General features: G+C 41.9%; 1 long non-coding RNA gene across 1 annotated transcript; it reads right to left on the bottom strand.

Annotated features, from left to right (window-relative positions):
* Positions 1-5,132: 5,132 nt before the first annotated feature.
* On the bottom strand, positions 5,133-6,338 carry LOC112078115 (uncharacterized). Its single transcript, XR_002895599.2, has 4 exons — positions 6,177-6,338; positions 5,678-5,789; positions 5,465-5,546; positions 5,133-5,283 (listed from the first exon to the last, which is right to left on the bottom strand). It is a non-coding gene; the product is annotated as an uncharacterized lncRNA (long non-coding RNA).
* Positions 6,339-10,906: the final 4,568 nt, after the last annotated feature.

Raw genomic sequence — 10,906 nt, 5'->3', positions numbered from 1 at the left:
CTGTATTATATGTTGAACTTCTGCGTGAACCTGGAGGTGGTACTGCATCAGGAACCCAATGCGGGTCAAAACAGGGAGGGACCTTCATGACGTTGTCCAATAAGAAAACGTCTTGTTTTTGACCCTTTTGCCCCCCCCCCCTTTGCCTTTTCTGCACTGATTGTAACGGTTTGATCATAAAGCATCAACGCTAATTATTTCCACCTAATACCGATAGTTTCCCTGGCGAGATTAAGCGAAAACCGGACATCTCTTCATTCCATTGTTTTGACCAGTCCACTTGATAATAAAATGGATGACCTCCGATCAAACGGATTTTGCTTCAAACGCGGACTACGATAACTGCAAATCTCTTCTGGCTTTCTCAAACATTACTTTTAGACAACGACCCCCCCACACATGGCTATCCACTCGATTAGATTCTCATTCACCAAGCAGACAGGACATCGATTAGGGAAATCGATCGGGAGATGACTCTTCAATCCAGGCAAGCAGATGGTGTGTTGACTCTGGCGCAGTGGAAATCTCCTACGTTGACTCCGTGTTGGAATACCCTGATGGTTAAATGCCGACCCTTCTACCGCAAAGAGTAACAGCCAGCAAGATGAAACCACAGAAGGAGCGAGAACGAGAGAGGAATGAAAGTCGTGCGCATACTGGATATGCACCATTACAGTATGTGCTGTAGTAAACGGTATCCACTTTTGGCTCGTGAGCCTACTTTCAGAACTACTGGCTAAAAGTATACAAAAAGTTACTGGGGAATCCTCTTTAAGACAGGTAATGCCCAACTTTCAATCAACAATGCTCCTTCAAACCACTAAGGTCGATACAGTCCTAAACCACTGTCACTCTAACCAACAAGCAAGCATACAAGGCCCTCCCGTGTCCCCCTTCATCGTTGCAAATCAGATTCATGACTCTTAATACTAAACTGCTTCCTGTCTACGAGCAGAAGCCTCAAAACAGGAAGTACCAGTGACTTGTTCGAGTTGACAAAATTGTCCTTCGTGTCGGAAGGATATGGGTTATCAAAAACTAGTTTGTTTGGGTATTCATTTAAGGTTAGGGTTTAGGCAAAAGGTTAGCAGTGGGTTTTAAGAGCAGTTAGGTTTACAATCACTTTAAGAAGATGAATTGTAGAAATAGGCCGGATTTATGACTTTGTAGCTGTGGTAACTAGTGACTCAACGAGACTAAATCTACAAAGACTGCTTCGCTAGCGCTGACTGGACTGGCCTCAGTCACCGGCTTCATATAGGAAAATGCATCGCCGACAGTTGTCCCCCAGGAGTGAAACGGTTCGCTGCTGCCCCCAATCAAAAGCCCAGGATTAACACAGGTTTGGTGCTAAACTAAAGGAGGGCTACCACACACAGAGTATGGTCAGCAACCCAAGGGCTACGGCTGAGGACAGGAACAAGTCCCGCTACGACCCTCCTCAGAGCCATCAGATCAAAGGTGGAAATCATATTAACAGGCTCCGCATGTGGCAGGGCCACAGTCCATTACAGATTCTAAAAGGAAGACCCAGCCGTGGGGTGCCCAACGACGCCCCTCTACCAAGACCAAACTCAATGCCATTTTAAATGGCTTCCACGGCTTCGACCGAAAACAAACACAGAGCCCATACAACGAGGGCCTCCCGCTGAACCATACGAGGGACTCGGCGATCTCGCTCTCCGATGCAAACATGATTAATATAGATTGGTTTAACTGTCGCTGTTACAGCAGTGGTAGATGGGGAAAGAGGCCTGTTGCCCTACAAGCGCCACTTAGTGGGTGGGACTACAGTGGTAACAGAATTGTCCCTACTATGTCACACCAGACTTCTGTTCAGCTTGAAGTCTAGACTAGCTTCTAAACTATAGAACAGAGTCTAAACAACGTTATAAGACAGATCTAACAACGTTATAAAAGAGAGTCTAACAAACGTTATAAACAGAGTCTAAACGTTATACAACAGAGTCTAACAACAGTTATAAAACAGAGTTTAAACAGCGTTAAAAACAGAGTCTAAACAACGCTATAAAACAGAGTCTAACAAACGTTAAAAAACAGAAAGTCTAACAACGTTATAAAACAGAGTCTAACACTACGTTATAAAAGCAGAGTCTAAACAAAACGTTATAAGAAACAGTCTAAACGTTATAAAACAGTTCCTAACAACGTTATAAAACAGAGTCTAACAAACGTATAAAACAGAGGTCTAAACAGCGTTATAAACAGAGTCTAACAACGTTTATTAAACAGAGTCTAAACAACGTTATTAAACCAGAGTCTAAGCAACGTTATAAAACAGAAGTCTAACCACGTTATAAAACAGAGTCTAACAAGTTATAAAACAGTCCTTTAAACAACGTTTATAATAAACAGAGTCTTAACAACGTATAAAACAGAAGTCTAACAGCGTTATAAAAAGAGTCCTAACAACGTTATTAAACAGAGTCTAACAACGTTATAAACAGAGTCTAACAAACGTTATAAAACAGAGTCTAAACAACGTTAATATAAAACAGGAGTCTAAACAACGTTACAAAACAGAGTCTAACAGCGTTATAAATAACAGAGTCTAACAACGTTATAAAACAGAGTCTAACAACGCTATAAAAACAGAGTCTACAAACGTTATAAAAACAGAGTCTAAAACAACGTATAAAACAGAGTTAACAACGTTATAAGACAGAGTCTAACAAGTTATAAAACAGAGTCTCAACGCTATAAAACAGAGTCCTAACAGCGTTTAATCAAAACAGAGTTCTAAACACACGTTATAAAACAGAGTCACACGTTATAAAACAGAGTCCTAACAACGTTGATAAAACAGAGTCTAACAGCGTTACAACAGAGTCTATACAAACGTTATTAAGACAGAGTCAACAACGTTATAAACAGAGTCTAACACGTTAAAAACAGAGTCTAACAAACGTTATAAAACAGAGTCCTACAACGTTAATAAAACACGAGTTTGACTGCTGAAGCCACATGCTCATCAATGAAAACTGAGTGACACAAGTGTACAAGGACTTATTCATTTATTACAACAATTTTAAAAATAAAAATACAGTGGCATTACAAATGAAATGAGTCAAGAACTGACGACAGACTTTCCCATGACCTCGGTGAGTCGATGCATTGTGGAAACAACGCAGGTTTCCAGGAAAGGTCCGTCCCCACGCAGAAATGGCAAACAACGAAACAAGAAGGAAATAAAGAGAGAAGGAGGGAAAGACATGACAAACCCAGAATAGAAACAAGAGATCCCAACGTAAGACAACTGACGTAACAACAAGTGTACCTTTGACGTCATTAGCCACAATCCACACTGAAGAGAATGAGGTGGAGTTTCCTTTTTTTGAGACCAATCACCGGTCGGTTCGAGGGTTTATAAAACTAACTTACCCAAAACTACAAATGAGTAAAGCATTCACACCCCCCCGCCCCATACACTACCTTCATCATCAATCATCATCATACTACACGCACAGTGGCTAAATACAGGAGCTGGAGGTAGAACTTAACCTAACCACAGATGCTAGGACCAGGTTATCCAACTAACTCCTTAACCTTAACCATTGAGGAGGAAAACAATCATCTGATCCTGGAACTGCTACAGCTCCTAATGCAGAACATGATATTTCAAACGTAAGTAACTGAGGTACATCCTATAATACATATGACAAAGAAGACAGAAACCCACCACTAAACTAAGTCCTGGTCCCAGAATCTGGTTGTACTCTCTGCTACTCCTTGTCACTCATTATAATGCATTGAAGTGATAAAGTTGACAAGAACAGCACAAATGATCTAAGAAACAGGTACGCACTAAACCACTTTAACCCAGACTACAGAAAAAGGCCTACAACACGCCTGAGGCGGTACTACACTGAATGATATGACCAGTGGGTTGGCCCTCTTCCTGAACTAACCAATAGACAACCCAGAAGAGAGACCAACCGTAGCATTTGGTCGATAGTCTAATGTTACATCCACGCAAACAACGACTTTGGCCCTCTGGCACCAAAACCGTCGACTTTTGGCCCTCTGGCACCTAAACCCGACTTTGGCCCTCCTGGCACCAAACCCGACTTTGGCCCTTCTGGCACCAAACCCGGAAAACTTTGGCCCTCTGGCACCAAAACCCGACTTTTGGCCCTCTGGCAGACCAAAACCGACTTTGGCCCTCTGGCACCAAAAACCCGACTTTGGCCCTCTGCACCAAACCCGACTTTGGCCCTCTGGCACCAAAACCCCGACATTTGGCCCCTCTGGCACCAAACCCCGACTTTGGCCCTCTGGCACCAAACCCGACTTTGGCCCTCTGCACCCAAACCCCGAACTTTTGGCCTCTGGCACCGAAACCCGACTTTGGCCCCTCTGGCACCAACCCGACTTGGCCCTCTGGCACCAACCCGACTTTGGCCCTCTGGCACCAAATCCCGACTTTGGCCCTCTGGCACCAAACCCGACTTTGGCCTGCTGGCACCAAAAACCCCGACTTTGGCCTCTGGCAGCCAAACCGACTTTGGCCTCTGGCACCAAAACCCGACCTTTGGCCGCTCTGGCACCAAACCCCGCGACTTTGGCCCCTCTGGCACCAAAACCCGACTTTGGGCCCTCCTGGCACCAATCCCGACTTTGGCCTCTTGGCACCAAAACCGACTTTGGCCTTCTGGCACCAAAAAAACCCGACTTTGGCCTCTGGCTACCACGAAACCCGACTTTTGGCCCTCTGGCAGCAAACCCGACTTTGGCACCTCTATTTCTATGGTTGCAGTCCTCAAAGATTGAATTGCATTGAATTGAATTAATCAGATCCAATGATTTACCGCCCGTAGGCTGGGGTATCGCTAGTCATCATTATTATAATCACCATCTCAATCATTWTCACCATACCATCATAGACTTATTCTTCTGTATCTGAGACTCATCTGACACTACCTTAGATATGGCAGTCTGCAACTCAATACACTGCCCCTGCATGGTGTTCAGCGTCCCCTGCATGTGGTTAATCGACTGCTTAACATCGTTCAGCAGGATCTGAATCTCAGGCCTGCAAAAAATCAGGCAACATACTGAGATGACGAGAGGCTTCAGACTATGCCCATTGGACCATCTTTAGGATTCTATCTCACTTAACACCAATCTTATTAGGAATGTAACTTTGTGCAGAAGATGTTACTATAGTGTTATTTAGAAGRAAAAAAGTGTACTTTGTCAGGTGCCAAAAGGATGACGGGATGTCTCCCTGCTCCAGTGAGCTCTGCTGGCAGGTCTTGCTCACTGTTGGAGGAACGGGAGCCAAATTAGAGGAAAAATATCTATAGTTGTTTGGCAATGAAACATTCATAGCATAATGGGGATTGTCCTTCTCTGTGAAAAGAATAACAACAGCTGGGGTTTACTTTCTCACTTTTAGATCATGTAATACAATCTTTAAACCCATCAGAAGTGTAGTGCTTACCTCCATGACAATATTGGTCCATGTTATTTATGGCTGCATTGTCCCAATGTTGACCACTAGTTCCAACTTGTGATGAGAAGGTCTTGATGAAACGATCAAGTCAACATTTTGTTAGACATTTCAAAGATAGCAATAACAATTGTACATGAGACAGTGCAGTGTGTACATGAGACAGTGTGTATGTAAAAAACAATCTGGTGTGTGAGTACTCACATGAAAGGTATCCATGATTCTAGATTAAGCCAATCATGTATGTGATTACCATCCTATGGGTCAGCAATGGAATGATTGCTACACAGCTTTCAGGCGACTTTATGTCTTGGGCCTGGATGAATCATTGAAATACAAGTAATATTGTGAATTTGTGATGCATTATTTGCCATTGTAATTTGGAATATTCCATCAAAGTTGTTTGTTTTGAAACAACTAACTCTTACGATTAATCACTTGACTTGAGTAACTTGAGTTGGCGGGAAATAGCAACTTTATATTCTGACCTAGACACTGACTTGTGCAATGCCTAATGCATAATCTATGCATGTTATTGGCTCTTCATAGTATATAGCCGAGGGTCTCATAGGCCAAAAACAGCATTGGCCATTGGACTGCTCAGTTAAAACAACTCACTTTTACGATTAATCACTTGACTGGAGTAACTTAAGTTCGGAACTAAAACATTGAAAGTAGGCTATAGCTTGACGCATATCCTTACCTTGGACAAGCGTATCCAAAAGGCCTATCCAGTCATGCGTGAAGATACCTTTAGGCAGATAAAAGCGCGGTACGGGTTGAGACACGCTCGGTATTGTGAATCTGTAACACTGATATAAAAGCACGTTTTCGTTTATAATTTACACTGTAGAATGACCTGCAAGCCAATCAGAATCTAGTTTCAAACAATACCGTGGGTTCCATGGAACGTCACAAACATWTTAGGCCACTTGCATCACAGATTACAGTCACTGAACGTGGGTTTAATAGCTATATTGGCTATATGTACAGTATATNGTAGGCTATAGCTTGACGCATATCCTTACCTTGGACAAGCGTATCCAAAAGGCCTATCCAGTCATGCGTGAAGATACCTTTAGGCAGATAAAAGCGCGGTACGGGTTGAGACACGCTCGGTATTGTGAATCTGTAACACTGATATAAAAGCACGTTTTCGTTTATAATTTACACTGTAGAATGACCTGCAAGCCAATCAGAATCTAGTTTCAAACAATACCGTGGGTTCCATGGAACGTCACAAACATWTTAGGCCACTTGCATCACAGATTACAGTCACTGAACGTGGGTTTAATAGCTATATTGGCTATATGTACAGTATATACACATCGTATTGAATTGAGATTACATTTACTGCACCACTGTAATTATGTAGCCTAATCCTATGAGGATCATATGTGAAATGTCAGAATCATGGCACATGAAAACATAATTAAATTGACTGCAGATTATACAATTCACTGTGACACAATAAACGCACTGGGCATTAATGTTATTTCCATGTAATTTCAATGAAATTACGTTGAACCAATGTGGAATACAAGTTGAATTGATGTATGTGCCCATTGGGAAGGGATCAATTCGAAATGATTGAATACATACAGTATTACAAAGAAAGAGATACAAAAATTGCTTCGAAAAGCTCGAAAAAGTCTCATTTCCCTGGGCCACCCAAAAGTAAAATGTATGTACGCATTACTGTACATCGTTTTGGATGAAAGCGTCTGCTTTCAAATCTCTGACTCTCACACATATTTACAATCTCGCGATGATTATTTATGKCGCTTTCACGTTTGCGGGATTTTGTTAAGTAATTGATGCGCAGGAGAGCTCCATGAAATCAGCAACATTAACGGGTCCAAATCGAGCAAAAAGATTCAAATTAAAAGTCCTTCGTTAACTTGAACACATCACAAATTGTAGTATATTTCCCTGTTTCAAGATGCGTTCTGTTTCGTTTCTCTGATCTCTAAAAAGTAATTTAGGTTTTCAGTCTTCTTTATTAAATAATATCTGGAATAATAGTTTAATTTTCATTCCACTAGATGGCACTATCCCCTATGCTACTCCCTGTCAGGGGTCTGAGGATTCTGAAACAAAATAGTTTAGGCTCTTGAAACGCATCGGYGCGTTGGTAGATGTGCTGCTGTACATTGTTATAAACACCTATTACACTGCTATAGACTTATTATCAATGTAATTCACTGTTATAAACACATATTACATTATAAATGATGATCCTGTGTAGAGCATGCCGATCCCACCACCAGGGTTGTGGGTTCGATTCCCGGGGCAACCCATAYGTAAAATACTGTAAGTCGCTTTGGATGAAAGTATCTGCTAAATGGCATATATTATGATTACATCGTTTAAACAACAGGCCTACAATATGAAAGTCTATTTATTTTTCAAATGAATATTTGTGTTGGAACTTTACATCAGTTGGAAAGGCAGCACATGTATCTGTTTAATTACTACCTGATTMAAAAGTTGTGGACAGAAATGTGGGTATACTATAATACAAGTTCAAATAAAATAATGACAAGCACATCTTGTCTTGATCCCTTTTTGAATTGAGGTTTATTAAAGTCAGGGTAGGCTTTGTATCATGGCTACGTGTAACAGCCCAGTAAAATCCCCTTCCTGGAACCAGAACGGAAATGGAGTATTAATTCAATTTTTTTTGATGTATTCCCATTAGACAGAACTTAAAAAATTAGATGCATATTTTTATTTTGTTTGTCACGTGTTTATGCCCATTTATGTACACCTGTATATGTTAACCCTTCCAATGAGCTTATCATATAAACTAACAACGCGAAAGTACGGTTTACCTTCACTTTAATTATGTCAGCACAGTTAACAGCCGTTTACAGTCTTTCTTTAGTTTTTTTCATTCTACTCTCCCAATTCACTTAAACTATATTTCTTTATTTCCCAATGGGCCAACCAGAAGTACCCCCTATGGCTGGAATACAAGTGTATTAAGGGCCCTTACAAACACCCCCCTGCAAAAACTAAAGTGTTGTCCCAAACATTTCACTGGCCGCAAAACAACAGAAGATGTAAGTACTGTCATGACGAACAAGGAGGAAAAAACTGGCCTAACAGCCATTATAACCTATCTCGACATGTCCAGTCTGTCTTATGGGCAAACGCAACCCCCACCTAAACATTATCACAACGTGATTAGTAAAGGTAAAACAAGAAAATATATACACATCAGACATCTATAGTTGGTATCTGAAAGAGCTTGGCAGCCCGTAAAGTGTTATAGGTTAGAATGTCTTTGGCCTCCTCTGCCGGCTGAACAGCGGGCCATGGGTGACCCCAATTGAATCAGTTCCCACTTCATCATGAGATGATTGAGCTCTGAGCCCTCAGCTGTTTCCATTATTACCCCTTCCTCTCCGGCCACTACTTCAAGTGAAAGTTTCTATCAGTCTGACGCCGTTTCCTCACTATATTTATCGATATTAGTTGTGTGACTACTCTTTCTGCTCTCTTCCATCCTAAGTGCCTATGTGAATACTGGATAAGAATCCTCATCTGAGCTCTCCAGACTCAGCGCTCCCCTATTCGCGAATTTTTGCTGTGGGTTCCTTTCTCCACAGACACACTACTGGTGGTTTCAACAGTTCCTCAACATGGTAGAAGAATTACAGACGATGAACATTATTGCGATGCAGAAACCCGGGCCCTGCCCCTGTTACCCCCTCTTCGGGGTTGACTTCATAGACAGGGCCTGTCATTCAACCTTTCCTGGTTTTACCACCACATGTATTTGGTCCTCCCAGTTTGAATCCATAGCTTTCCCCCCCACGCTCTGACCATTCCCTCACCAACACGATCCCCCTGAGACCAGAACCAAACTCATTTCTCCGAATCTAGACGGCTTTTTCCTTTGCTGTTGATTTTCTCCAGTTTCTACGGCGATGTCATATAGGCTGCCGCCATCTTTGCTGCCACTTTCTTAGCATAATCCTGGTATGATTCTCCGTTCCTTTATCGTAACTCCCAAAGACAAGGTCAACAGGTAGAGTGGAGCCCTTCCAAATAGCCCAAGAAATACCGTGAAGAACACACAATAGCAGCACTGGTGGTAACACTTATAGCATGAATGACCGTGTTCAAGAATAAAATTTTTACCCCCCCCCCAGTTGGCTTTTTCTCTTCATCTAGTGTGTCGCAAACATGGACAACAGTGTACGGTTTACATCTCGGATTCCCCTGTGGAAGATATGGAGAGGTTCTGCGAATGTGGCTGATTCCCCGCACAGTTCTGCAAGGCTCTGAATAAACTGTTTTCAAACTTCTCTTCCATGATTCATGATGGATTTTTGACACAGAAGCCAAACCTTTGGGAAAAAGTAATCAAAAAAGCTTTCTTGCTTGCAGTTTTCCCTGACTTATTTTAGTGGGTAGTTTGTGCAATTTGTAAAGTGATTAAAAATAACCTCAATGTACTCTTACCCCCTCTGCTTTTCTTCCAAATGCACATAGGTCATTGAAACATCTGTGGAAAGGAGCGTAGCTCGTACATGTGCATTGGGGCCCTAGTATTACACTGGGTTTCTTTTTTGATACACTTAGACACTTTTGGTGATAAAAGTGTTCAATTCAGTCCGCATGCCGGCCAAAAAAGCGCTCTCTGTTAAGGTCCCAACACTCTTTGTTCCTAGATGGGCCATTTCAGTGGTGTAAGTTACTTGTAAAATCAGTGTTCTATACTGACATGGTACACAACTTGTGTCCTTTTCTGCTGTTCCTTTGTAATAATCCATCTGGTGAGACATGGAGCCTGTTCCACCTTGCAGTAACTGTTTACTTTGTATGACTCTGTTGACATTCTGCTGGTTAGCTTAGTCCTCTTGACTTTTTCCCAGTTTCCAAAATTCTCAATTCTCGCTTTCCAAAGATTCTCAGTCCTTTAACTGAGCCTGATGATATCGTGTGGAGGACAGTCAGTTTGGTCTGTAACTAAATTCCCCCCCACCCAGACAAGCTCACTGCACTGAAGCCTTTAGAAAGGTGGACCGTGGATATCCACGTTTGTGGTAATAAGATTGACTCCAGTTCAGACTGTCAGCCAACAAGACTTGTGCATCAATATCATCAGACTAAATCTAGAGTAACAACCAAATTAAAACAGACAAACGGAAATGTTCAATGACCCATAAAGACACTAGTTCATGCTAGTGAATCAGCCTTGATTTCCTATCATAAAGAACACCTGTGAAATGGGCCAGTGGGTTTAGACATCATCTACTCCCAAAACAAGACATGACCTTGAATAGTTGGAATAGTGTCTAATCCAAATAATCAGCACCAGATGGCAGGTGTTAGTGCAGCCTGAAACAGAACGCACACCCAAGTAGCATAGATCTCTACAGCGAAGGTTGGCCATGCATTTTCTTAGTCATATGCATTGTG

This window comes from Salvelinus sp. IW2-2015, unplaced genomic scaffold (assembly GCF_002910315.2).
Source record: "Salvelinus sp. IW2-2015 unplaced genomic scaffold, ASM291031v2 Un_scaffold5271, whole genome shotgun sequence".
NCBI classification, from domain to species: Eukaryota; Metazoa; Chordata; class Actinopteri; order Salmoniformes; family Salmonidae; genus Salvelinus; species Salvelinus sp. IW2-2015.
The sequence above is the reverse complement of the archived record's forward strand: the minus strand, read 5'-3'. Positions and strand labels throughout refer to the sequence as shown.